Below are 27,262 nucleotides of genomic sequence, written 5' to 3' on the forward strand. Positions count from 1 at the left end.
GGAAACATGGATGCAAAGCAATGTTTTCTGAATTGTATTTCACAGACATTAACCTGCAAGATAACCTATGAGAAAAAATAGGGTTCAGTAGCCAAGAAGTTATGGGAAAATGCTGTTAAGTATATTTAACTATATCCTCCTTTTGGAAATTCACAATGTGCATTAACATATAAAAAGTCCTGAGAAGTCTCTCCACCCCCTGCAGCAAAGATTTGATTTTGTTTAACCTGGTTAAGTAGGGCATTTGTTCTTGAAACTTTATATAGCACCTATTAACCTGGGGGACAACAGAGTGTGGTGGCTAAAAGAATAGCCTTTGGAACAACCACTTAGTAGCTATTAGTTTCATCTACAAAATAGATAATAGCACTACCTGCCTACATGCAAAATATTTACAACAGTATAAGCAATGAGTGTTGATTAACATCCAGCAGAACCAGTGTTCTAAGGCACACTTTGGGAAACACTGGTAGAGAATCCAGCCCATTTTCATGGGTCTCCTGTCTTTCTCCAGGAGAAGCTTATAGATTAGTTGGAGAGAGGGGTATATAATTATCACACAATATGTTAAGTCCTGAACAAGGGCCAAGTAAGGACTTTGGAGCCCAAAGAAGGAGTAATATTTCTAATGGTAAGGGAGGTTTCGGGAAAGAATCCATAGCCAATCTGACAGAAATCCTAAAATGCAGGTAGAACATCACCATGCAGAGAGTAGAGAGTGATGTCAGCAGAGACTGGCCTGGGTGGGAAACGGTGAGCGGCCAGTTTTGACTCGAGTGTAGGGAGTGCAGTGTCAAGTGGGAAGACGGGGAGTGCGCTGGAAATGCGGTTGACGGCAGATTGTTAAGGATCCTGTATTCCAAACTAAGGATCTTGGGATGCCTATTAAGTAGCACCAACATTAAAAACAGCCTATCGACTAGAGAAGGCCCGGAGGGTCCATGTGGGAAGTGCGTAGAAAAGAGGAAAAGATTAGTCTTAAGGATACTGCAATAGTTCAGGTAAGCAGAGAAGAAACGAGTAGTCAGATTAAAGAAGAGAAAAGGATTTAAAGAAGAGAAGGGTTTAAAGGGTTTAAAGAAGAGAAATGGGTTTAAAGGTTTTTTCAAACATAGAAAAATATCGGGTGTGACATTTAGAAAAATTTTAGACGTGGAAAAAAAACCCCCAATAATCATGTGTGGAGGGGGTGTGGGGGTGAGAAGGCCAAAGGTGGTAGCAAATAGCCATGAGATGGATACCAGTAGTGTAGAAAGAAGCACATCCTGGGGCGGGAGTGGGGGAATTTTGGGGGGTGGCGGGGTAGGGAGGGTTGTGGATAACTAAACAGGTGTGTGTCTGGTTCAAATCTCTCCTGGTCTTGACCTCAGGAGGTGGGGGCCAGAAACAGATATGGTCACTAGTCAACGGAAGGATCAGGCTCACCCTACAAGAGTGTCAACGGGAAGGAAACAGGAAGGGCCTGTACTGAATACAATGCAGGGTGGATTTCCCCCCTCCCCCAAAGATCCGCGTGAGTACTTTGGGAAAGCTGGGAGGTTAACATCTGAAGGCTATATTCCACTCAAGAGCCCGTTTTGTCCCTAGAGGCCTTCCTCCTCTCCTCACTTGTTGACAGAAGCCTGGAATTTCTATCAGGTGAAGATCCTTTTAGTCCCTTCTCCATCTTCCATTCTGGCCAGGAGATTGCCAAGTTCCACACTCATCCATGAAACTCTATGTTTGAAATGACTACTTGACACAGGAACACACTGACATAGCTAAATTTCTATGCCTATACATTTTCAACATTTATTTTATTGCCACCTATTATGCTAAAAAAAAAAACCTCATTCCCTGCCACCCTTCACACTTTTATCCTATCCTTGGCTTAACTCACCCCTGAGCTTCATTCAGGGGTAAGGATAAAGTTCAGGGTGAGTTAAGGGTCAGTAATGTCTGATATACACATCTTTTTTTTTCTTTTTTGCCACACCAATGTCCAAATGGCTGCCTCAAAACCACCAAAATAAAATTTCCTACCTTGCACTATGATTCTTTCTATCCCCACCTGGATCAGCTAAAATCTCCAGATAGTATTAGCTCATCTAATTAGCTGCCTTCCCTCTCCTGCAGCTGAAAACTGTGCCAAATGCACATCAGTCGCATCCCTCCCTGAGTGAGAGCCCTTTTCTCTTCCTGCTGACTTTCCTCTTTGAGGCTAATTGCCCTAGCCAAGAATAGACATCTGCGGCAGTGTGTCCCTGAAAGTCCCCAGGGTCACAGTTTGGAGCTTTCCCTGCCAGCTCCCAGCACCTAGGCATCTTCCGGCTAACTGCTGGAGATGCTGAAGCATTGCCCTGTGACAGGAGCAAGGCCCAGGCCAGTGCCGAGCACTGTGCCCCTCTCTTCCCTCCGCTGTACCTGCCACCTGCTGTGATTCCCCATGGTGGAGAAAGGTGCCTGGCTCCAAACAATTCCTTCCTAACAAGCTCCACTTAGAAACTGAAGCCCAGCGTTCAACAATTAGATAAAAGGCAAAAGGCAATGATCCTGAGAGAATTTAAACAACAAAGGTTCTGGAAGTCTGAATTGCCTTGTGAGATTGTTTTAATCTAATAAAATAAATGGCACAAAGAGCCTTCTTAACTGAGGAGAGAGGATGCAGTCTGGGTGCTGCCCAAAGACAAATTGCTTCTGCCCAGTAAAGCTGACCTGTGGCATCTTTGCTATGTGCCAGGCATTGCACTGTATTGGCTTATATACATTATCTCATTTAATCCTCAGTGACCTGATGACGGGGGGGCCGGGGAGGGGGCACTGTTTCCATTTCGTAGGTAAGCATACTGAGGTTCAGATGTTGTTTGTCAACCACCAGACAGCCAGTATGCAGCGCAATAGTTATGTTCCATGGTTTCCATGACAACCACCAAGGCGCACAGGTGTTAAAAACCCAGACCAGGAGGACAGGTGTGGTTCATTCCCACTGCCCACAGGATGAGCCCTGGTGACCACAAATGCAACGGGAAGAGTGCTCTGATATATTTAGGGGGTGGAAGGACACTCTCCTGCATGGGCGCAGAGGTCAGGGCGCTGGCCACAGCCGTGTACCCGCTAACCCTGGCCTACGAGTCACTAGACCCCACCCTCCCACGCAACAGGCGGCACCCCTGATGGTGTGCGGGAGCACACTCCCCACGCTCGCCTGGTCTCCACGGCTACCTCAGGAAGGCAGGGAACAAAAGTCTCCGACCACGAGTTCAGGTGCGGGAGAACCGTAACTGTGTGTCCACCCTTAATCTCTCATTTGGCCTCTCGCTTTCACCTTCAATCTAGTCAGTTTCTGGTTTTCCGGGTAAAAGAGTTCACTGTGTTTGCCCCGTTCAGGCTCAACAGGCCATGGTCGCCTTACCCGGAGTGAAGCTCCACGCCGTGCACCCTCTTTTCCCGTGGCCCGTAGTGTCCTGGTGCTGCATCTCCGCAGTCGCCCGGGACCTCGCCTTTGACCCTTGACCCCAGCCAAGGCCAAGTGAGTCCCTTGGACATCTCACACACTTCTGGCCTGACTGGTCTGTGGCTCCGCAAGAAACCCTGGGACTTTTGGTTTCTCTGCGCAGCACTCTGGGAAGGGGGGTGGGGGAGGGGGGCGGGGATGGGGGGCCCCCCAGGAGGGGGGATGGGGGGGCCAAGGTGGGGGGAAAGGGAGGGCGAGGGGGAACGGGGCGGTGGGTGAGGTGGGGGGGACAAGTTACTCCTCATGCCAGGGTTATTTTTCTTCTCGTGCTGAAAAGTAAAACCGACCCATCAGTAGTCTTACTAGAATTACTATTTTACACTACACCACGGTTTTTAAACTTGAAAAAAAAAAAGCCAAGCATGTGTTACTTCAGTTCCTTGATTTCACTCCCCTCTAGGGTAGGTGGGGTTGCCAGAGAAAATTAAAAGACACCCAGTTACATCTGAATTTCTGGTAAGTAACAAATAATTTTTTAGTATAAGCAGAAGCATGTCCTAAATATTGCATAGGATACACTTATACTACAAATTGTTTGTTGTTTATCCGATTTAAATTGAACTGGCATCCTGTATATTTGTTCACTAAGCCCAGCACCCCTCCTTGGGGAAGGGGGGGGCCTGATTTCTGGCGCTCTCAGTCAGCCCCGGACACAGGTGTCTGTGAGTCCTTGTGAGGTGGGAGATTGTGTTGCTCGTTCACAGTATCATCTTCCCACACAAATAAAAATGCACACATTTTCTGAAAGGAAGCCTAATAGGGGCATTTTATCTGCAGGATCCATAGAGTTGGATACTGCCAGGAATTTATTTGGAACAAATAAAACAATCACATATGATATAAAGTAGGAAGCACATGTTTCTGCAAGTATAGTTATTGCAAGCTGCTCTCTTGTAACTGTGTTTCGGTCTCTGACATTGAAACCACGTGGACACCGGGGAATCCAAACAAAATTCAGGGAAGTTCTGTTGGCTCCCTGTCACATACCTCGTACTGATGCTTGGTTAAGCAAGCAGAATTGCAAAGTGCTCCTTGCGTGAGCATGGATGCGTCACTTCACATCTCTACCCCTCAGGAAAGGGCCCGGCACAAAAGTAAACACACTGTACTGTGAACCCTTCTAGTCAGAACTGGTGACTGAACAGAAGTAGTGGGTGTGGCACTTTATTAGCAATTTAGATCCACGGAGGCAAAGGAATTAACTGTGTTACTCACCCTTCTCAAAAAATGCCTGAGAGAATGTGGCTAAATTGGAACATTTCAAGCAGGTTATTCATAAAAGCAAAAAGTCAGTCTTTGGGGAGGGCTGCACCACCTTGGGTAAGGTTGATCTTTTGCCCACCACCTCCCTGGGTCTAGAGGGGCCTCTGCCCTAAGACTTGGGGTGGCCATCTGGGCAGAAAAGAGGGGCTCTGCAGAAAGATAAAGGAGACCAAAAAGATATGATGTGCCTTTCCCAAAGACACACCCAGAGCCAACCTTATCCAACTGTCTTAGACCCTCCTGCCACTCCCATCCTCCCACTAGCCTCTGCCCTCCACCAACCAGACTAATAGTCCTGCCATTTCACGCTTCACCCTGGGGTCAAAATTGCCGTGGTCTTAAGCAGCTGCCTCTTGTGTGATAATGTTGTGACCACTCATGCACTAATCTGGATCTCCAAACTAATTTTTGTGCACTTTAGTCTTTCTGTTTAAGTTTGTGTGCCCATATGCAAGAATTTGAGAAGGAAAATAACTTTGGCCTTGAGAGAAAGGTTGATTTTTCTTAGTGTGTATATATATATATATATATAATTTTTTTGCTTTTATTACTGACGTAATCAGGGACCATCCTTGGTTTGAGTCTGCCATACTCAAAAAGAGACTTGAACAAGAAAAGGCCTTCATCCTGCCCTGGGCTTTAGACCTGACTGAAGGTCCCCTGGGGACTGGAGGACAACAGCAGGACATTTTTAAAATCTGTTGTCACCTAGGGCCCCTGTGGCTCTGATCTTTTTGCAGTCACTCAGTGAAGTTTCCCCTTGTATCCTCTTTTGCCCATGTTCTTCCCTAATGAAGAAGAAAATAAAGACAGACCACCTTCTAAGAAGGGTCAGAAATATTCCTTTTTATTCTATTGTCTCTGGAGCCATAGACATTTCTCACATGGGCATAACTTACTGAGAACTGTCCATTTTTAAACACATCTTCTTTCAACATCAGGAAGGAAACTATCTTTAGCCCTGTCTCTAGAATGACCATGATAATCAGTGAACAAAGTTCTTGAGTTCCTTGTGCGTGCCCAGCATTATTCTAGGAATTATAGGCTGGTAAACAGAGCAGGAATCACATCTACCTTAAAAGAGCTTACAACTCCGTACAGTCCCAAGCGGACATCCACATGGGTAAATTTACCTGGTTAGTTGGGGGGCCTCTACCACCCCAGTTCCACCTTTCAGCCTCCTTGAGGCCCATCAGGGTGTGCACTGGGGCAGTAAGGACCTCAGTCAAACAGGGTGACCTCAGCTCCAAAAAGGTGAGTACTTGACCTTGGGAACAGAGTAGAGCGAAGGTAGATCTTGTGGGACCAGCATCCTAATGATCCATTTGTCATACTGATCTCCACTCCTCTAAGATGTAAATCCCTTTGATTTTCCTTTCTTCGACCCCTCTACTTCTCTTCATCTCTCCCAGAGAATGCTGGGCCTCCTATTCAGGTTTGGCGGGGGGCAGAAATGGAGCAAAGAAATGAGGAAAACTTTTTCCAGTTTCTGCTTTCTTTCTTGACTTTAAAGAACTCCAAGGGTTGAGGCATGATGGGAAGGGATAAACATAAGGAGTCAAGAGATTGAAAAGCATCTGACCAAACCTCCCTCTTCCTTCCTGCTCAGAAGTGTAGGAAAAGTCAAGGTCAAAAGCAAAACCTGATTGGAATGATGAGCAGAAAAATCACAAGGCAAAAAGCAGTAGCAGTGAACTCTCCGTAAGCAAATGTTAAATACACTTAGTATAGCAATAAATAATAATGCAGGATGGAGTGTACATGGGTGTAAACACCTTTAATACAATTCTAATTTTCTCTTTGCTTCAAGAGCCACAGATTGTTATGGCAACAAAACAGAAAACAGATCACAGTATTAATTTGATATCTCGGCTTCATTTGTTCCACATTTGCAATACAACACATGCATAATAAACAACCCAGGCTGAGCCAAAGCCGAGAAAAATACTAAAACCGCAGAAGGGCACAATGGAGCACCCTCTCAGCCTTGAGTTTTGCTAAATAAAAAATAAATAATAATTTTCTACAAAGAAGAGCAGTTTGCTTGTCCATACAATTTGCTATGTGATTGATAACACGTGAGAAGCAGATAATTCTGTTTCTGCCAGCTCGACACCACAAGGGAGAATGTGAAGAGGCAGCACGGCATGTACAGCGAGTTCTCCACCGGAACTTCTGAGCCCAGGAAACATGCCTCTCTGGTTCTCAGCTCTCCCGGGCCGGGGCCCTCTTTGCACCACTTCCACCCGCACACAACTACCTTTTCATTTTGCTACCAGGGCGATATTTTCAAAACGAAAATATGATTCTTTTATGTGGAGAAAAAGGAACTCTCATAAACTACTAGTGGGAGAATAAACAGATAGAAACTTCCTTGGATAGAAACTTGGCAATTTCTAGTAAAGTTGAATATTCTTATAACCTATGGTCCAGTAGTGATTCCCTTCTTGAGTAAAGAACTTTTGAATATAAATACTTCTGCCCATGTATCTGAGGGTACCTGGCAAGGCAATTCATTCCAGTATTGTTTGTGGCAGAAAAAATTAGGGACAACCCAAATGTTCATCAAAAAAACTGGATGAATTATAGATATATAGTCATAAAATGGGCTACTCTCCAGTTTTTTGTAATACTCCTTATTTTATTGATTTCACTAAGTATCTACTTATCATATCTGATTTTACCTGTAATATGATTCTTAGATATGGTATTTCATTTTAATCCTACATAATGTTTTTCTTTCTTATAAAGTTTATTGGAATGGCACTGGTTAACAAAATTATACAGGTTTCAGGTGCACAATTCTATAACACGTCACCTGTACACTGTGTTGTGTGCTCACCATCCCAAGTCAAGTCTCCTTCTGTCACCATGTGTCCCCACTGTACACTCCTCCACCACCCCCACCCCTCCCCACAGCAATCATCACTGCTGTTTGTGTCCATGAGTTTTTTTCTTTTTTTCCCTTCTTTGCTCAGTCCCTCCACCTGCTACCTAGCCCCCCAACCCTCTGACAGCTGTTGGCCTGCTCTTCAGTTATTTAAAATAAATGAACTGGAACCACATCTTCAACATATACAAATTTCAAAAACCATTGTTGAGCTAAAAACCAAGCTGAGAATGATAGCTATGGTATGATACCATTTGTATAAAATTTAAAAACTTGAAAAACAACAATATTACATTATGTATTGGATTGGCCAAAAAGTCCTTTTAGTTTCTTCCATGAAATAAAAGACTCATTTTCACCAATAACTTAATTGATGTAGATATTTTGAGTATGTTGGCTGTCTCTCGCAATTGGCTTCTAGTGAGTAGAGGCCAGGGATGCTGCTAAATATCTTCCAATTCATAAGACAGCCTCACAGCAAAGAATTATTTGGTTAAAATGTCAATAGTACCAAGAAACTTCGCAAACCACTTTTGACACATTCTATCAGTATACAATGCACAAATCTTTTTTTTTTTTTGAGTTTCAGTTGTGTTTTTATACCTTTCTTGAAATAATAATCCATAATACAAGGTTTGTCTGGAAAGTATCCAGCCACACACTATGTCGAATAGAGACATTTACTGAAGAAGATACAAGATATAAGAAACATTGTACATAGGACAACGAGGCCCCAGTCCCCTTAAAAGTAGGCACCTGGAACTTCACAGAGTTCTCCCAATCACCATCACCTATCCCATTGTATTTTCTTGAATCTCATTGATGGTCTGAAATCTCTTCCCTTTCAAAGGTGATTTTAGTTTTGGGAAAAGCCTGAAGTCTCAGGGCACCAAATCTAGGCTGTAGGAAGGCTGAGTCACCTGGGTGATTTGATGTTTCACCAAAAACTCTGAATAAGACATGATGCATGAGTGGGCATGTTGTCATGATGAAGCTACCAATAGCTGCAGCCTTCTGAACCTTCCAAATAGTTTCCACAGAGGAATGTTCAAGCTTAACAGAAAATTTGATACATGTTTGTTGCTCTACTCAGTCATTTTGAATGGGACAGCCACATGGTACACATGCTCACTCAATGGTGTCTACTGCCTTGACTGACTAATACAGTGAAGTCATCGTAGTTCATACATGTGCATTCCAGTCCGTTCTCCTTGGCTACCAGGTTACACTGATGTTACACAAACTGTTCTCATTATATTAACAATGGCTAGACTTTTTCTGGACAGACCTCATACATCAGAAATGTTGCGTATTTTCTTTCATCTTTGATATTAAAATGGCTACACAAAAATTCACCAATTTTGATAAGTTTTTTAAAACACACTGATATGAGAGCTGTCACAATACAATCTAACAGAATGGTTTTAAGTGTAATTAAAGAACAACTATGTGCTACTAGAGCCATTGTACAGAAAAAACCTAATGGACTTTTTGGCCGACCCAATATATGAATCCACAAATGTGTAGTGATGTATAAAAACCCATAGGGGGAAAAATATGGCAACAATGGAGATCATGCTGGATTAGAGATGACAAAGAAGACTTTCTGAGGAAATGATGCTTGAGTGACAGGAAAGGGCTGGGTGCTGAATGCGGCCAGGAGCAGAGGGCTCTGCGCAGCCTGGAATCAAATCCTGCTCTGTCTGCCATTCAGTCCCTGTGTGAACCTGGGCAAGGCAGGCAATATCTCTGGGCCTCAGTTTCCTTGTATATTAAATAGCACGATAATAGTATTTGCCTCATAGGGTTGTGGTAAGAAGTATGCTGACATGTTTTTAAAAATTAGAAGACTGCCAGATACATGGTAGTGGCTATAAATGTTCACTATTATTTACACACATTCCAGGTGGAGGAAACAATAAATTCAAAGGCAGAATAAGGAGGAGAAAGGACAAGCAGAAAAGATTTGAGTATTTTTACACTATCAAGAAACCAATATAAATAAAGCAAAGTAAGTGAGGCAAGGTGGAGGGTAGATGACATTGAGGTTGGAGAGTGAGGCAGGGGTCAACTCCCAACAGGTCTTAGAGGTCGTGGCAGGGAGTGTGGATACTGTTCCACATACTACCAGAGAGATGTAAGCCATTGAATGATGTGATTCAAAATGTATACTTGAAAAAGATGACTTACTTAGCAATTTTTTAAAATAGCAAACTATTAACATAATCATTGAATGAAACTCCAGGAAATTATGCCAAATTTTTAAAAAAGGCCAATCCCCAAAAGCTACATACTGTATGATTGCATTTATACAACATTGTTGAAATGGCGTTGTAGGGATGAAAAGCAGATGAGTGGTTGCCAGTCATTAGGAAGGGGTGGGGAAGAGAAGCAGGTGGGTGTGGCTCTAAGAGGACAACACAGGAAGAGATACCTGTGCACCTGTCTTCACAGCAGCATCACTCACAGTAGTCAAAAGATGGAAGCCACCCAGGAGTCCTCTGACAGATAAATCAATAAAAAAAATGTGCTCTATGCACACAACAGAATACTACTTGACCTCGACACAGAAGGAAATTATGACACATGCTAGAACATGAATACACCTTGAGGACATTACGCCCTGTGAAATAAGCAGTCACAAAAGGACAAACACTATGTGACTCCACTTACATGAGAAACCTAAAGGTCTCATTCATGGACACAGAAAATGGAATGGTAGTTACCACGGCAGTCGGGGAGGGGAGCTAGTGTTTAATGAGTGCAGAGTTTTACTCCTGGGTCCTGAAAAGAATTCTGTGGATGAACAGTGGTGGTGGTGGTAGCACAGCAACACGAAGCAACGAAACGTCACTGAACTGCACACTGAAAAATGCTTGAGATGGCAGATTACAGTTTGTGTATTTTACTACAATTTGTAAAACAAACAAATAAATAAAGTAAAATGAGGGTCCTTGAGGTGCTAGAGCTGTTCTATATCTTGACTTTACCAATGTCAATATTCTGGGTGTGACCTTGTACTATTGTTTTGTAAGATGTCACCATTGGGGAAACTGGGTAAAGGGTATATGGGTCTCTCTATTATCTCTTACATCTGCATGTGAATCTAGAATTACCTCAAAACAAAAAGTGTCACTTTAAAAAAATCACTGTGGTGGCATGCAGATTGGAAGACACAATGTGGGCAGAAGGAAGCTGCTGTAGTCATCCAGCTGAGTGAGCTGAGCCTGAACCACCACAGGGTGGGGCAGAGAGGCATGTGGATGTGCAACACACTTCAGGAAAGCAGGCAGATAGAGCTGGAGGTAGTGGGGTGATGAGGGGAAGAGAAAGGAGGTGAGAATGATGCCAGATTTTTTACTAGGATGACAGGTTATCCGGGTCAGCTCAATACAGTCGCAAGGGTCTGTAAGTGTGGAAGAGGCAGAAAAGTCAGGTGTCAGAGTGGTGCCAGGTAGGAAAGACTAAAGTGGCCACAGCTGGCTCTGAAGATGTAAGGAGACCATAAGCCAAGGACTGCAGGCAGCCTCTCGAGGCTGGTAAAGGCGAGAAGACAGATTCTCCCCAGAGCATCCACAAAGGAATGCAAAGCCAACATTCTGGTGTTAGTCCAATAAGCCCTAGTTTGGCCTTTCGACCTTCAAAATGGAATGATAATAACTTTATGTTGTTTAAACCACTAAGTTTATAGCAATAGGAAACTGATGTAATTCTTAACAGTAATAAAAATGACCTGGCTTGGGAAGGACCTGGAAAGGGCCCTGTCACGTGCCAAATCCCTCAGTGAGGAAGGGGAGACCAGATGGATGAGAAGGGAATTCAAGATAACTCAAAAGTGTAATTAATAACAAATCTGAGGTTCACACCACCCACCCCCACCCTGGCCCCTGCCTGCACTCCAAACACTATTCACATCAGACAACAGGAAAACAGTAGAAATATCCCTCAATGAAAAAAAAACAGCAACTGAACCACCAGGAACACTGGGCAAACTGCTACTTTCACTGGCCTCACAGAACTAATTGCTCCACCCGCGGCCCATGATACAGTGGCCTCGGGCCCTTTCTGTTCCTGGGCTGCCTGAGAAGAGCCTCACTTTATTTGGAAAAAGCAATCTGACGGCCCCAGGAGTTCTCTGAAAATGGAGTTTCAAGCTATTTTTTCATAACAAAAGTACCATTTTGTATTGCTGTGTACTTTATTTTAAAAATATTTTATTTATTCATGTTTAGAGAAAGGGGAAAGGAAGGAGAAAGAAAGAGAGAGAAACATTAATGTGTGGTTGCCTCTCTCATGCCCCCCACTGGGGACCTGGCCTGCAGCCCAGGCATGTGCCCTGACTGGGAATCAAACCAGGGACCCTTTGGTTCTCAGGCTGGCACTCAATTCACTGAGTCACATCAGCCAGGACTGTATTGCCATGTATTTTAGTGTTGTGAACACTGATAGGAGTCAGTGAGTGCCCACTGGTTGGATGAATCTGAGTGTGCTTGTCTTCCTGTCTCTCCATTGTTTTCTAATTGAGGAATAATTGACCTACATCTCTGTACAAGTTTAAGGTGATATATATATTGCAATGATTACAAAAATAGGTTTAGTTAACATCCATCACCTCAGATAAATACTATAAAAAGAAAAAGAAAAAAATCCTTGTGATGAGAACACTTAGGATCTACCCTCTTAACAACTTTCCTATATATCATCCAGCAGCGTTAGCCAGAGTCCTTATGTTGTACATTACATCCCTAGTACCTATTGCTCTTATAACTAGAAGATCATACCTTCTGACCACTTGCCTCCGCTTTTCTGCAGAACCCACCATGGTGCTTATTCCATCTACATGCCTAGACTGGATCTATAGGGAAGGGAAACAGAAGTGGGAAACCAATGCTTAAAATATGGTAAAATCCATAGACAACAAAACTTTGAAAATTCTGGGCTCTCTAACTCAAAGTGGGTGGCCTCCAAAACTGGGAGGTCTGTGACCAGAGTTCTGGGTTTTGGTCAAAGAAGCTGGGTGACCTTTTATTCCTTGAAATCTCTTAGGAAGTGACAAAGTCAAGTCATGGAAGGGGCCCTAGATACATGACTTTGCTCTACCATTAATTTTCTGAGAGATATTGAATAAATCACTTAATTTATCTGTACCTCACTTCCTCATTTTAGTGAGAAGTGATCAAAGCAAGAGAAAACATTTAGTATAACTAAAGAGAGCATTCACCAAACAATACAAAGTTCAGACATCTATGCATTCACTAATTCCATCTGTCAACATTCTACTTGTTTACTTCAATTACTCTTTCACACAGAAGAAGAGTTAAAGCTATCGACATAAAATTGAGCAATATAGTAAGAGTTAGGAGTGGTGAGAAGGAAGAACCAAAGGCACAGGCAAACAAAAGTGGAAATACAATGGCAACAAAAATGACCCTGGAACACAAAATTAAGTTCTATGTGCTGGCTGAAAGTAAGCCTAAGATTGTGTTCTGAGCTCTCCAGAAGCCAACAGGAAAAGGGAAACTAGACCAAAAAATAAAGACAAACCAACTGCTCAGTAGAAAACAATGAGACATGATACAAAAATAAGACAAAGAAACTCCCCTGAGGATTGTTGCAAGAGAAGAATGTTTGAGGTGATGTTCAGTGTCCTCGGAAGCTGCCTTGCAGGACACCCGACCTGGGGTTCCCTGGGACGCGCTCAGGCTGGCGGCATCACTGCATGGAACTCCGCAACTCAGAACTCCCGTGCAACAGGCTTAGGGTGTGCAGCTTTCTAGGGCTCTGGCTAAATTCAAAGAATTATTTTAAATTTTTTAATACTCATCTGAGAATATTTTTTATTATTGATTTTAGAGAGAGAAGAAGGGAGAAAGAGAAACACCAATGTAAGAAACATTGATTGGCTGCCTCCTGTACTTGCTCCAACCAGAGACTGAACCAGAAACCTAGGGATTTGCCCTGACTGAGGATGGAACCCACAAACTTTTGGTATATGGGATGATGCTCCCACCAACTGAGCAACCTGGCCAGGGCAAAAGAATTATTGCAGATCAACTAGATGTCTGAAGGATGACATACATTCCAACAATCTTCACTTAATAGTGTTTCCAACAAGTTTCAAGATATCAGATACAGACATTTCTGTCAACATTTCTTTTTAAATTCACTCCAAATAGTAAAGGGGAAAAAAAGCAGAAATATGAACTTCATCTTCAGTGAAACTAAAGAACAGAACAAGACAAAGGCAATCAGGAAGGTCATACCTAGGATCCAGCAGTGGGGTGGAGAAGAAAGTACATTTATAGTAAAACCCAGTCAGCCTCTGGCACTGAAGGCCTGGTACAGCAGAAGGCAGACAAAGGGAAGACGTGAAAGCAGGAAGACTGTTTGAAAGTATGTAGGAGGCGAATTTAGACTCCCAGGCCCTAACCCCACCCCGTCAGACAACCCACCTCCAACCCCCAGGAACGCTAAGACCTTGAACCAACTCACAGTCGCCAGGTGACTGAGGAGGGTGACAGTGGGAAGGCTCGGGCCGGACACGGGAACTCAACAAAGGCACAGGAGACAAGTAGCCCTCTGCTCCCACTCAGCTCCAAACCCTCAGCAAACACGGTTACATTCCCAGGCCAGGGAACGGGAAGATCCTCCTCCATGAAAAGAGAAACCCACAGACACTGACACATGGGTGTCTACCAGGAAAAAGCCTGCTGACCACCCATCGCTCCTCCAGCGCAGCTCCCAAGACAATAAGCCCTGCTCGGACAAGTGGGGCTCCAATCAACTTCTTATATACATCGCTCTGAAAATGAATGAACTGTGAGGGATTGGCAGGCAATGGAGGAATGTCTTCAATGTGAGAGAGAGATACCGAAACAAACAGAAAAATCAGAGTCAGGCAAATAGAAATTTTAAGGAATAAAATAAAATTTAGGTGGAAAAAGTACCTATAAATAATATCCTCAGCTAAATAAGGAAAAATCTAAAGAAATGACAGAATAATGCAGTTATTAACTTCAAAAACATAGAAGTTGAACAAGAAATAAAGTATTGTCATGGTGCATCACTCAACTCCATGAACAGTACTCACAGGTGCACAGTAGCAAATGTGGAGTACGAACTGAATAGAAATTAGACTTGACCGCAGTGGGAGGGCAGGGAAGGAGAAGAGAGATAAAGAAAGTAAAACTCATCTTTCACAAAACAGATGAATCATGGTACAGAACACACTATTTAGGAATGTGGCCTTAAAGACTAGAAGAAACTATAAAGAAAATAAGATGCATTCTTTAAGGAGGAGGATAGGGAAGAAATAGGAAGTCTTTTTTCCAACTTAACTTTTAGCATCATTTAATTTGTTTGACTATGTGTGTGCTTTACTCAGATAAAATAAAAGTTGTCTCAGCCACATGTGAAATGTATCAGATGAAGGTGCATCACAGTCCCATCTCCTAGGCCTCACCATTTGATGTACCCAGTGAGGCAGAACCTTGTGTCATCACAGTCAGCGGCGATGGGAAACTGCAAACACGCTGTGCAGCCCGAGACCCTAAGAGTCAAGAAGGCAGGGACCACACTTAGTGTGTCCACTTAGCACTGACCACCATAGTTGCTACACTAAATAATAACAGCTAATGTTGTTGTTACCTACCTCTTACTATGTGCCGACTGCCAATAGCATTCTGTGTGCAGTAAAGCATTTAATCCTGCCAACATCCCACAAAATACATATCACTGTTATTCCTCACTTAATAGATGAGACCACCGAGGGAAAGAGAAGGCAAGTAATTCATCCAACATTGTCACCTAGCAAATGGGGAAGCCAGGATTGGAGTCTAGTCTGACTCCTCCCCTATCAGTGGCCCTGTGCTCCATCATGTCTGTAGAGAGAAGACAGCAAGGTGGAAGGCAGGAGGGAAGAATAATTAGCAGGAAGAGAAAAAAGGAAAGAAAAGCCAATTCTCCTTAGGAATAATCCGAAATCTGATATCACACAGAAACTCCAAAATTCTACTCCTGAGACCAAGAATACAGTAGTTTTTGCCTAGAAAAATGTGCGAGCACATCTACTCAAAAGATGCTTCCGGGCTATCAAAACCAAGCACCCATAGGCTGGCCAGCTTTGGGCAGCACCGCTTCCTGGCGTCTTCTCCCACATCACCTCACTGCAAAATGGAGCTGCAGCAGTGAGAGCAGCCCACTCCACGGGGATGAGACTAGTAAGACAGTGAAAGCCTGACCTCATGGGGAGGCCCTAGCAGACCTCCCATAAGGTCAGGCATCTGCATATGTAACCTGAGTCTTCCAGTTAACTAAACAAATCAACACAGCAGTTATAACACAGGATCTCTCTGGCTCCACCCCACCTGCATCCCAGTGCCTTAGCCACCCCAGCACCCTACCCCACCTCACCCCACCCCACCACTCTCACATGTGCTCACAGTGCCATCCTCCAGCCACCCCCAGACTGGCCATTTTCCACCTCTCCTGCTCCAGCTGCCACCACCAGCTTGGATGTTTATGCCAAGGTCACTGGAGCTCACAAACTTCCCCGTGTCATCCCATGTGTGCTGGGAACTGCGGGTCTCTCACAGGCAATGCCCTTTCCTATCTCACTCCACTTGTAGCTCCCAGGCCTCCAGCAGTGAATCCACAGGGAGCAGGTCCCCCACCAGCCCCAGGGCAACCTTGCCTCCCAGCACCCCTCAGAGACTCTGAGAAATTGCTTCCCCACTTTCTACTTGCAGCCACCATTCTCCAGAATTTGGGCTCAAATTCCTGAGATATTAATTGAAAATAGATTCCACCTGTCTCCAGGCGGCCCAGTTTGTCCAGCCTGGGACCATGTCCCTCTCTTCTATGTGTATTTTCTCCCCGTAGCTCCTTGACCAAACAACCCCTGAGAACAATTCTCAGGAAAGATGGAGAGGGGAGGAGAACAAAGAACAACATCATACAGACTCTCCATTTGGGAAAAAGAAAACTGCCCAGCTGAGTTGGCCAGGGGATGCTGCCAGGAAGATGTAAGACAGAACTGAACCTCAGAGCAGGATGGGACCCAGGAGAGTGGGGTCCAAGTCAGGGGTGCGACAGACCATGTGAGTGCCCAGTGTTCAGAGGTTGGAAACTGGGTGTGCTGAGCCAGAGACGTGTGTAGGACAGCATGAGACAGGCCTCCAGATTTTAGACCTTGAATACCAACTCAAACAGATTGAAGTTTAAAAAAATCCAATCCTGGGACTCTCGCCTACAGCTCTATTCACATTTGTGCTATGGTGGATGAGCTCTGAGGAAGGCCCACACACCATTCCAGCCACCTTCTTCTTAGCGCCTTCCTCTACAACTGAGCCTATAAAGTAAATTCATTTCTAGCCTCCCTTAGGCCAGGGTTCATTGGCCATGTGACACAGTCTGGCCATACACATGGAGGTATGTTCTTGCAGAGAGTTTCCTTTTCATTATCCCCACCCCTCACTCTGTACACAAAAGCAAATTCTGAAAGGCAAAATGCCCTTGACTTTTGCCCTTTACCTTCATTCTTCTTTCATCCTAACTGAAAGGTAGCAGCAGACCCTGGAGCTTCAGTAGCCATTTTTTTCACTAGGAGGACCAAAGCCATAAACTAGGGTAACAAAACAGGAGGACAGAAGAACATCTTTGAACATTCCTGCTGGTGCCAGCAGACTTCACATGACATTTAAGGAAAGGAAGGAAGGAGAGTGGAAAGAAACAGAGAAGGAGGGGAGAATCTTGGTTGAGCCATTAGAATCATGTTTATATGTATTTATGGCTATGATATCACTTGCAGGAAAATGCATTCCCAGACACTGGAGGATCACCTGTAACATTGTAAAATGGGAACAATTAAAATGGAAGTGGTGACACAAATTAGGAGCCACCCACACCATGGAATACTGTCTAGTGGTTAACAAGGATGACATCAGCACTCACACACACACACACACACACACACACACACACACACACACACACGGACATGGAAAGATCTCTACAATATATTGCCAAGTAAAATAAACAAGTCAACAGAACAATATGCAGCACTGATCCCTTTACGGGATTTTTAGAAGTATATGTGTGCATGTATCCACCTAGCTATCTCTCTACCTACCCGTCTGTGAATGCACAGATGAAAGAAGTACAGGCACCAACTGTCAACAGTGCTCATTCCTGGGGTTGTGGGAGAGGAGTGTCGGGACTAGAATGGAAAGGGCCTCATGTTCTTCACTTTATGCTTCTTGGTGGGGAATAGTTAAAAAGTAAAGTTTCAGTTTGCTTCCTTCCATTTGGGTAACTAAGTTCTAGACTAAGTCTGAACAGATGAGTAAAATGGCTCAGGAGACCATGTCCTAAACGTGTTTGGCCCTCTGGTTCCAAACACCTGGCACAACTGCCCATCACAGAGACAGACAGATGGCTGCCTGGGTGGGGCACCTGCTGGAAGCTCCACGGGGACGGCATTACTGCTGGCCTTCTGCCCCTGGAGACCTGAGAGTGGAACTCTTGCACCCCATGCAATACAGCAACTGGGCACTTCAAAGAGCTAGTTGTATGGCATCCAAAATTCAGCCGGCATGCCCTTGCCCACTTCAGCTAGGGGAGTGTTCACAACCTGAGCACAGTCTGCTGCCCCTGAGGTCAGGGGTGGGGGGAAATTTCCTTGGATCCCCAGTGCCACCTCCCCTCCACAGACCTGGTAGTTGGAATCAGGAGCTTCCCCATCACTTCACAGCACCAAGAAGGGGCCCAGTGCTGGGGCCTTGGCCTGTTTCTGGCTTTCTGGTCTCTGGCAGGTGTGGGTCTGCCGAGTGCCATTAGCAGGGTGAATGGATGTGACCTGTGAATTACACAGCTGCTCGGAGGGATAATTGCTCTGTAATCTAAACCATAATGGGAGTGAGGGAGAGACTTTTCAACAGTGGCCGCACCGTGTGTCTGAGGATGTTCCCAGTTGTGGCTCCCGGTGAACAGAGCTCTGGCTGGGCATGTGGGAGCCCTCGGCAGGGAGCGTACTAAAAGGTCCCGTCAAGGGGAACGATCTATGTGAACACTTGTGCAGGGAGCTGACCAAACCCTTCAGGGGCATTCCACCTAGTGAGTGCCAATCAGTAACAGCACACTTATGAGGAAGCAGACAATTTTACTTCAAAGATGGTCCCAGGGCTTATAGGAGAAGTCCAGGACTCACACACATTGGTCCCTGCATGGCATCCCAGTGTAGCGGCCAGCCTCCTGTTAACTTCTCACAGCCTGGTACCCCTTGGAAATGAGGAGGATCCCACAGTCCTGTGCCACTGGGTTTCCTGCCTCTCAGAGCCAAGCCCCTCTTCTATCCAAAATCCCCGCTGATCCAGCCTTACTGGCCATCTACTTCATGCATAACCCCAAGCTGGGCAGGTGCAAGCTTCGTGCCTGTGCACTTGCAGGCAGGGGGCCACGGTGGGGCTGTCACTGGCAGGGCAGCTGCGAATCTGGAGGTCATGGGAGGGACGATAACAGCACATACAGCAGCCGAGCACCGGTGGGTAGGGAGAGCTGGCTCAGGAAGGCTGTTTGGAAGGCTGCACACAGAAGCATCCCTCACCACCTTCAGGTCACTGGGGGTGGTGGGGTGGTCACAGCTACCACTGAGTTTCCTCCCCCCTGTTGCTGAGAATGGGTGACAAGACCAATACCCCCTTCTCATGTCAGCTTTGAGGCTATAGCTGAGACTGAGGGGTCTATGGGAAGTGTGTGAGGAGGGTACAGAGGGGTTAGGGTACTTGTTCAGACATGGTATGGGCACCGTCGCACTGCACCACTTCATCGTGGTCCCAGAGCGCCCCAGGAAAACCACCCTCACCTCCTGCTCCTCCCTGACTCCTACCCCATCTCCCTGACCCTCCTCACCTGGGCTTCACCAGCCCCGCTGAGCCCTCCTCCTCTTCTTCTCCAGGAAGGTGGAGTGATACCATTTGCTAAGGGGGCTTTAAGGAGGCAGCTGACAGAAGTTGGGGGTTGGGGAGAGATGCTCACATCTCCCTCATCTCAACCCAGGCCACTTCCCCCAACATGCAACCCTGACATTGCTGAACTCCCTCACACTTTCTTCTCCTCTGGCGCATCTGCCACCTGCCTTCCCCACCCACCCACCAAACTGGTGCTTTTCAAGGGGGAGAGAACCCAAAACCCCTCCAAGTAACAAAGAATCATATAATTACTTTGCAGCTACTTGTCCTTGGTAATTTGATGCTTGTGTTGCTATAATTACACATTATGTGGAGTTAGAGAGTCACAGCGGTTGTGTGGCCAGCCAGAGACATCTGCAGTACGTGTTCGCAAACAGAGAAAACGGTCCTTGAGGGAGCCTGGCTGATGGATTCTGCAGGCCCCAGGCTTGGAAGGGCAGGTTGGGGCAGGAAGGAGGGGACAGGAGCACAGATGAGGCCTGGGTCAGTGGGGGAGGGGGTGCCCACCGAGTGCAGGGCAGGGGGCCCCATTTGTCTAGGAGCGCACAGCGTCTGCGTGTGAAACCTTGCCCGCCCCACCACGCAGCACTTTGCACCCACACGGACCCCTGTCCGAGGCCCCCCCTGAAAGTCTCTCACCTGGCTCCTGCCTCCCTTCCTCTCCATCGAGGCTGCTCTCTGCTCAGTCCTCACCTGCATCCCTGCCTCAACCTCTGCTGCCGTGTCCGTCTATTCTCCACACACCGCTCAGATGGTCTTCTTTTTAAAAAAGCAAATCAAATACTATGACTTCTTGACCAGCATTCACTGGCTTACCACTGCCTTCAAGAGACGACACCAAGCCCTGGCATGGACCCCCGGGGGGTCTGGCGGCCCCAGGGCTGCACCTGGTCTCTCTCACTCTCCTGCTGACCTGGCTTTACTGGGAACGAGAAGCCAGGCCCAGCTGGGGCCAAGGCCAGCCTCATTACATGGTCACCCTACGCCCATTCTCCGCCCTGTTAGCTTCTGTTCAATTCAAGGGTAGATCATAAATCAAACTAATTTGACTTCAGAATGATAATAGATACTCAATAAACTATAAAAACATAGAAATTTGGAGGAGAATAGGACCCCAGGGGCTATGGGGCCGGCAGTTCCCAGCTGCTGTGCACATTAGACTTGCCCCTGGGGTTGTGAAAAGGGAAGCGGGCCCCCCGGACTGAGAGGATTGGGCTGGGGCAGTGAGCCTGAGCTTCGACAGAGTCTAAAATCTCCTGATGTTGCTAATGAGGAATCCAACACTGGAGATCCTGAGCAATTTGTCTCCGTCAGCACAGGCTGTGCAGGGATGACGCGGGGACCCAGGCAGGCCATTGACCTTCGCCTCTGGCCTGCTCCATCCCAGCCAGGCAACCAGGGCTAGAGAAATACCAGCACAGGGGCTGGTGGAACTAAGGATATTTGGAATTTCCCTCCAAAGAGCCTTAAAGTCCCACTGGACTCAGACCACCCGTGTGAGGGAGGAGAGAGCCTGACGTCACTGCCCATGGTACTGATCTGGAAAACCGCAGAGCTGACAGCTTAAGTCCCAGGAGGAAACAGAGTCCAGTGGCTAAGATCGCTGGCCGTGGACTCAGACCTGGTTTTAGTGCTGGCTCTGCACTCACCAGCTGTGTGACCTTGGGCAGATCACTGACCCTCTTGAAGCTTTAGGGTTCCTCACATGCTAGCTGGGGAAGTGCAAGAGTACTGTGAACATGAAAAAGACTGGCCCATTGTGAGTGCCCAATAAATAAGATCCGTGATGACAAAGTGGTCCCCAGGCTCCTGGCAGCCCCTGAGCAGGCAGCGGTGGTTTCACAGATGACACACATACATACGAGACAAGGCCTAGCTCCCATCGCTGGGTGGCAGCAAGCACGGGTCTAGCAGCACGCGGCAGCCAGAGGCGACCTGGGGCGTCTGGGCTCCTGGTCTGGGGGGTGCAGTCTCCCTCCCTCTCACCAATCATCTGTCAGGGTGCAGCCAGCAGGGGCTCCAGAAAGAATAAAGTGCGGCCTTGCTTGGCCCAGAGGAAGAGGTGGCCAAAAGCAAAGAGGCAGCCCACAGTGAGGAACCCACAGCAGCTGGGCTCAGTGTGACTGTCACCCACAGTAATGAGAAGCACGACCTTCGTGTTACCCTGCAACAGGGCTGCAGTGAACCAACTGTCGAGGACATGGCCCAGGTTGTTGAAGAGGACCCACAGGGGTCCTGCTACCTTTTCAGAAACTCACATTTAAGGGAAAATCTCCGTAGGAAATGGAGAAGCCATTGTCTGCACTTGGAATACAGAACGGTTGTGGGCCCGTGGTAACTGGGAAAACGAATAGTCCAGTGGAAGAAGTTGAACTAAAGAAGTGGAAAGATTTGGAATAAGTCTGTGGACAAGATAGCTGACCAACTGGAAGAGCTGAATAAAGAGCTTACCTGAATCCCGCAGGGTTTTCTGGCTGAGGATCTGTAAGCTGAAGCTCTCTGCAAACTTGATAGGAGAGTAACAGCCACAATCCAGCAGTTTATGAAGATCTTGGAGGAGACTGACATACTCACTCTGCCAGGACATTTCAAAGACGGCAGACTGAAAAGGAAGGGTTTGGTGCAAAGGGCTCAGCGTTCCCAGCTGAATACAACATTGGTGGAGCAGAAGGAATGCCAGGAGACGGAGTGGCTACCGTCCACACACTTGGCCCTGGCCGACCGAGGGGAGGTGACAGAGGCTGTGCTGCCCTGAAGGACAGGGCCGGCAGCTCTGCCCTCCCTGGAACGGATGCTACCTGATTTCTCCAGGGGTGCTGGGGACAGCTGGCCCGCTGTCAGTGGCCAGCTTTCCCTCTACTACACCTGTTCTCAATGAACAAATATTGTCTTTATAAAATCTTCTTTTAAAGATTATAAAATCTTTAAAAAAAAAAAGAGAAAGCTGAGACTCAGAGAAGTCAGAAGACTGGCCCTAGATCACACAGCAAGCCAGATACAGGTCTGGGACTAGAACACAGACCCAGAGCCTCCCTCGTAGCCCTTGGGCTTTCCGCAGATGCTCCAGGAACCCAGGTGTGTGGACCCTCCCGCAGGCCCTGCTCACTCTAATGTGCTGCTTATAATGCGATTGGAAAGCCAGCTCCTTGTTAGAACTCCTGTGGGGTGAGCACATGAAAGGGAAGAAGGAACCCACTGGCCCTCCAGCCTCCACAATACACTCAGCCCTGGGAAGAAAAGTAATTAAAGTCATGAATCCTGGGAACAGTGGCTGCATCACTATTCACATTAGCTCGGCCCCCACTCGATCTCTCCACGGGGCCACCTGACAAGGAAGAGCTGATTTGCAAACAAACACAAACTGCTTAGCTTTGGATTTACAGTTTGATAAGGGACCATCCGTCACATTTACGGGGAGATAATCTCCTACAAGCACAGGAGCAGCAGTCCGAGCCACGGCTGGAGGCCAGCCCAGCCGGGCCTTGGGACAGGTCGTGATGGGACCGTCTCTGGAATCAGAGAGAACGTGAGTGGGGCAAAGACCACCTGGGGAAATGGAGAATAAAAACTTCTCTCCCTTTCCCCATCGGTTTCTCTTCAGCATGAGAACAAAGTAGGATTTGTTCATGTGGGGTTCATTTCCCCTTACCAGAGAGAGCACAAAGTAGTCCATGGGAACTAATCAAGCCAGCGACTCTCAGGAGAGTGCCGCTGTGCTACCAGCATGCACAGGAGAGAATTCGTGAATCAATAGCGGGGCGTGGCCCCTACTCCCTCACGTGTGAAGTTCTTGTTTGGCCAGTAACTCACCTTTGGTCCCTTGCCCTCCCTGGTCCTCTCATTTATAAAGTGACCAGATTAGACCAGGCTCTGCACTCTGTAACTCTGAGGCCCATTGCAGGACGGCCAGGTGTGCCAGGTGCGCCCCATTGAGCAAGGCCCCCGCTGACCAGGTTAGGCCCGGGGCTCCGGTGCAAGGACAGACCTGGCCCCAGGGGCCACACCCAGCCTCCAAGGGTTTGAGGGCAAGAAAATCATGTCCACTTGGGAAATGTCCCTTTAGAAACTAGGATTATTTGGGGCTAGAACAACGGGAACCGCAGAGGACTCCAGGTGCCAGTGTGGGGCATTAAGACTCTACTCTATGGGAAACAGGGGGCACTGGATTTCTGAGAGCAGTGACACCACCCCACCCCTGTTTTGGGATGACTGCAGCAGGAAACCTGGGGGGTGGGAGGGAGTCTGGGCTCAGCCCTTTCCAACGGCAAGGGGTGGGGGCTAGAGGCCTCTTGGGGCCCCTCCAGCCAGCCCCATGAGTTCCCATTCATTAGAAAATCTGAAACTAAGGTTTATGATTCATCTTATTAATTTTTAGTCTTTCTGAAAGACCTAAAGGCTTGGAAAACAAGGGAGCAAGAGAGTGCACAAACGTGCATCTGGCAGTGGGGAGCTCGGTCTGTCAGGCCAGGTAATGCAAAGTCAGGAGGGGCAGGGACGCCTTATGGAGAATGTTTTGTAGCATAAGGTCAATGTTATGCTAGCAGAGAGGCTCTGAGTCTCAAACATGAAACCGATGAGGGCTCGTGGCAGAAATCAGCCCTTGCAGTTTGAGATCTATCTGATGGGTTTCAGGAACTTGATGCAAATATAAGGAAAAGATGGCAGCAACGGAGAGCAGAAAGTCACCATTGCCACCCCTTTTATCCCACCAGGCACAAAATGGATGGTGTGATGGGCTCGCACTGGGCCCAGAGGCAGTAAATGCTCACAAGACAGTGGGAGGAACTCGAAACTTCGCAAATTCTGGTGGAGGCTGGGGGTGGGGCATGGAGAAGGAGGGGAAGGGGACTTGAGGAAAGAGAAAGGAGTTAGAAAGGCAGAAAACATGTGTGGGAAGAAAAGAGGTAGCTAGTAAAACAGAGAGGGTACCACATGCTGACCAAGGGGGACACCCATGGGGTCATCCCAGAGGCCTGAGCCAAGGTGACGCACTCTTGGATGACACAAAGGTGCAAGGTTGCTACGCCATGATAGGGGTTGTGTAGCAGCGCTCCCCCACATGGCCTCTGTTCCATTCTTTCTTCACACCCCAAATTCCTGCCCCAGCTGGCTTTCTAGTCTCACGCTTGGCCTAGCCAGGGCAGTAAAAAGAACCCCCTGAACACACGGTGTTAGCACAGTGTGGTGTTCATGGAAACCCAGAGAGAGGGAGTCTAATGAGTGTTAAACATCACACAACATTTATAGCCACCAACTAAAAATTCAATAACAAAAAGGAACTTTTTATTTGGTTATCTCTCAGAAGCAGACAAATCACTTTGAAATAAATATTTTGATAAGTCACTGAACAGTAAGTGATGTAATTATCAGAGACGATGCTGTCTTTTATAGAAAGTGGGCCTGGTTAACCCCATGGCTCTTCATTTCACCGTGGTCTGTGTGCAGTGTTGGTGCCAGTTTCGGAACAGAAGCTGGGCAAGGCTGTTCTGCTGTGCGTGAAAGAGGAGAGGGCCCAGGTCAGGCACTGCCTGGGGACCGGGAGCTAGAAAAACCCTCAGAGGACAGACTCTAGAGAAGCAGAACATGTAAAATGGATCCTTAAGTATTTAGCTGTGATGTAAATCCCTGGATCTGCCTCCCCAGTGAGAGCTTCTGTAAGTCCCACTCAGGACTGCAGTGCTGTGCAGGAATCTTTTCATTCCACTCCCAAGTCATATTGGGGTAGAAATTCAGGCCATTGCCACAAACGCCAGGGCCAGGGGACGAGCAGCAGCTGACACTCGCGGAGGGACCATGGAGTCGTCCCTGCTGGGTGTGACCTGGAAACGTCCTCAGGAGGAGACAGGGCTGCAGAGGGGCAGGGTGGTAGACGTGCAGACAACGGTGGATGTGGCGGGGTGGACCTGGGGGACAGCTGGTAGGATCCAAAGGCGTGTTGACCTGTCAACTACCGATGACACAGCTGCCCGTGTCCCTGTTTTCTCCATGTCAGCCATAATCTTTGAGTCTCACAAGTCAACAGGCCAGCCAGGGATGGGGAAGGCAGGAAACCACCACCACAAAGACTCAAAGGAAGTTTCATAGCAGGAAAAAAAATAAATAATGATAGGCTTTTACACCAAGCACTGCTCGGGGAATCCAGCTGTTCCTGCTGTATTTTAAGTGTACAGTTACTAAAAAAGAAAAAATAAACCAGATTAAAGCAATTGAAATCCTCCCCGAAAGAAGGACGGCCCTGCTTGGACCCAGCCATCACTTCAACTATGGCTCTCTCGAGCGCGGTGCAGCTAGCCACGGAAACGGAAGATTCTAATTAAAATGAGGCTGGCTGGTGCTGCTGCTCAAATTAAATTCCTTTAAAAAAAGAAGAAGAAGAAAACATTTTCAATAAAGAGAGGCTAAACTCAGCATGCTTTAGTCATTATTACAGTACTTTTTTTTTCCAGGAGGATTAGCAAATCTAAAGTATAGAGTCTAGAAATTTTGATCAAGCAAAGTGTTTTTAAAGGGTTTTATTTTCTTCCTCTTTCATTAAAATTGCACTGCTGTGATTCTATTCATATATAATACCGATATACACAAGCACACTGTGTCTCTTCTGTATTGTGAGGACAATAGGACCCTCCATAGGAACCAATGTCTCTTTTAGGACCTGTTGGGCAAAAGCCTTATATATAAAAATGGAAATGAAAAGTACATTTATTTTGCTTGAAGAGGCAGGTCTGGATGTGGGAATGTGACTCCAGGGAGGCCAGACAGTGGAGCTTGGAGACCCCTCTCCAAACAGCTGGGCCTGAGAGGAACTGAACCTGGGAGAAGACAGCTGGTTGCTGCAGCCGGGAGCCTTCTGCTCCCAACATTTCCCCTCCCTTTAGGCTCAGTGACTAAAAGGAAGGCAGGGGAAAAGAAAGGGAAGAGGAGAAGAAAAGAAAGAAGAGGATGAGGAGAGGAAGAGAGAGGGAGGCACAGGGAGAGAGAAAGAAGGGAAAGGTTGAAGGCACCTTTGGCCCCAAGTTAGAGTTACCAAGTCAAACCAGCTTAAGAGAAAAGGGATGGATGGATGAGAAAGAGAGAGGGGGTGAGTCATGGACACCCACCCACAGACGGAACTCAGGCAAGTTCTGGAACAAGGACCTACAAAACCTTTTGGGTGAGACAATGAAATAAGGACAGATGGAGAATGGCCGTTGGGTTTATCTACCTGGAGGTCATGGAGCAGCTCCAGGGCAGTGGAGGGCTGCTGGCTGGGCTGCTGCAGGAAGACGAGGTGGCGAACAGCCCTGGCACCAGGGGCTGGGAGTGGGAGCAGAGGGGAGGGGGCCCAACTGGGGAGGTTAGGGATCCCAAAGGAACGTCTTAAGAGGAAAAGGGTTTGAATGATATGGGGAAAGAGTCAGCAGGGAAAGAACGTGGGATCCAGAGGAGGCAAGAGGGAACCTTAGCTTTGGGAGAGAGAAGGGGACAATTCTTCCATTTCAACACCAGTGAAGCAGGAAAAGAGGAGCAATCGGAGCCCATAACCAAGGCGATGGAACCCCAGCAGAGCGGGGTGTGCAGGGAGTGCTTGCAGCAGAGGGAGACTTTCAGTAGATTGTGAATGTAGGTTGAGTGGAGCAATTGGTGAAAAAATGAACTGATAAGTGAATATCC

At 46.9% G+C, this 27,262-nt stretch overlaps 1 pseudogene; it reads left to right on the forward strand.

The window, feature by feature from the left end:
* The first annotated feature begins 20,942 nt into the window (after window positions 1-20,942).
* LOC123831129 lies at window positions 20,943-22,367 on the forward strand (annotated as a pseudogene).
* The last annotated feature ends 4,895 nt before the right edge of the window (window positions 22,368-27,262 follow it).

The sequence above is a fragment of the Phyllostomus hastatus genome, unplaced genomic scaffold (assembly GCF_019186645.2).
Source record: "Phyllostomus hastatus isolate PE091 unplaced genomic scaffold, TTU_PhHast_1.1 phas_scaffold_1674, whole genome shotgun sequence".
NCBI lineage: Eukaryota > Metazoa > Chordata > Mammalia > Chiroptera > Phyllostomidae > Phyllostomus > Phyllostomus hastatus.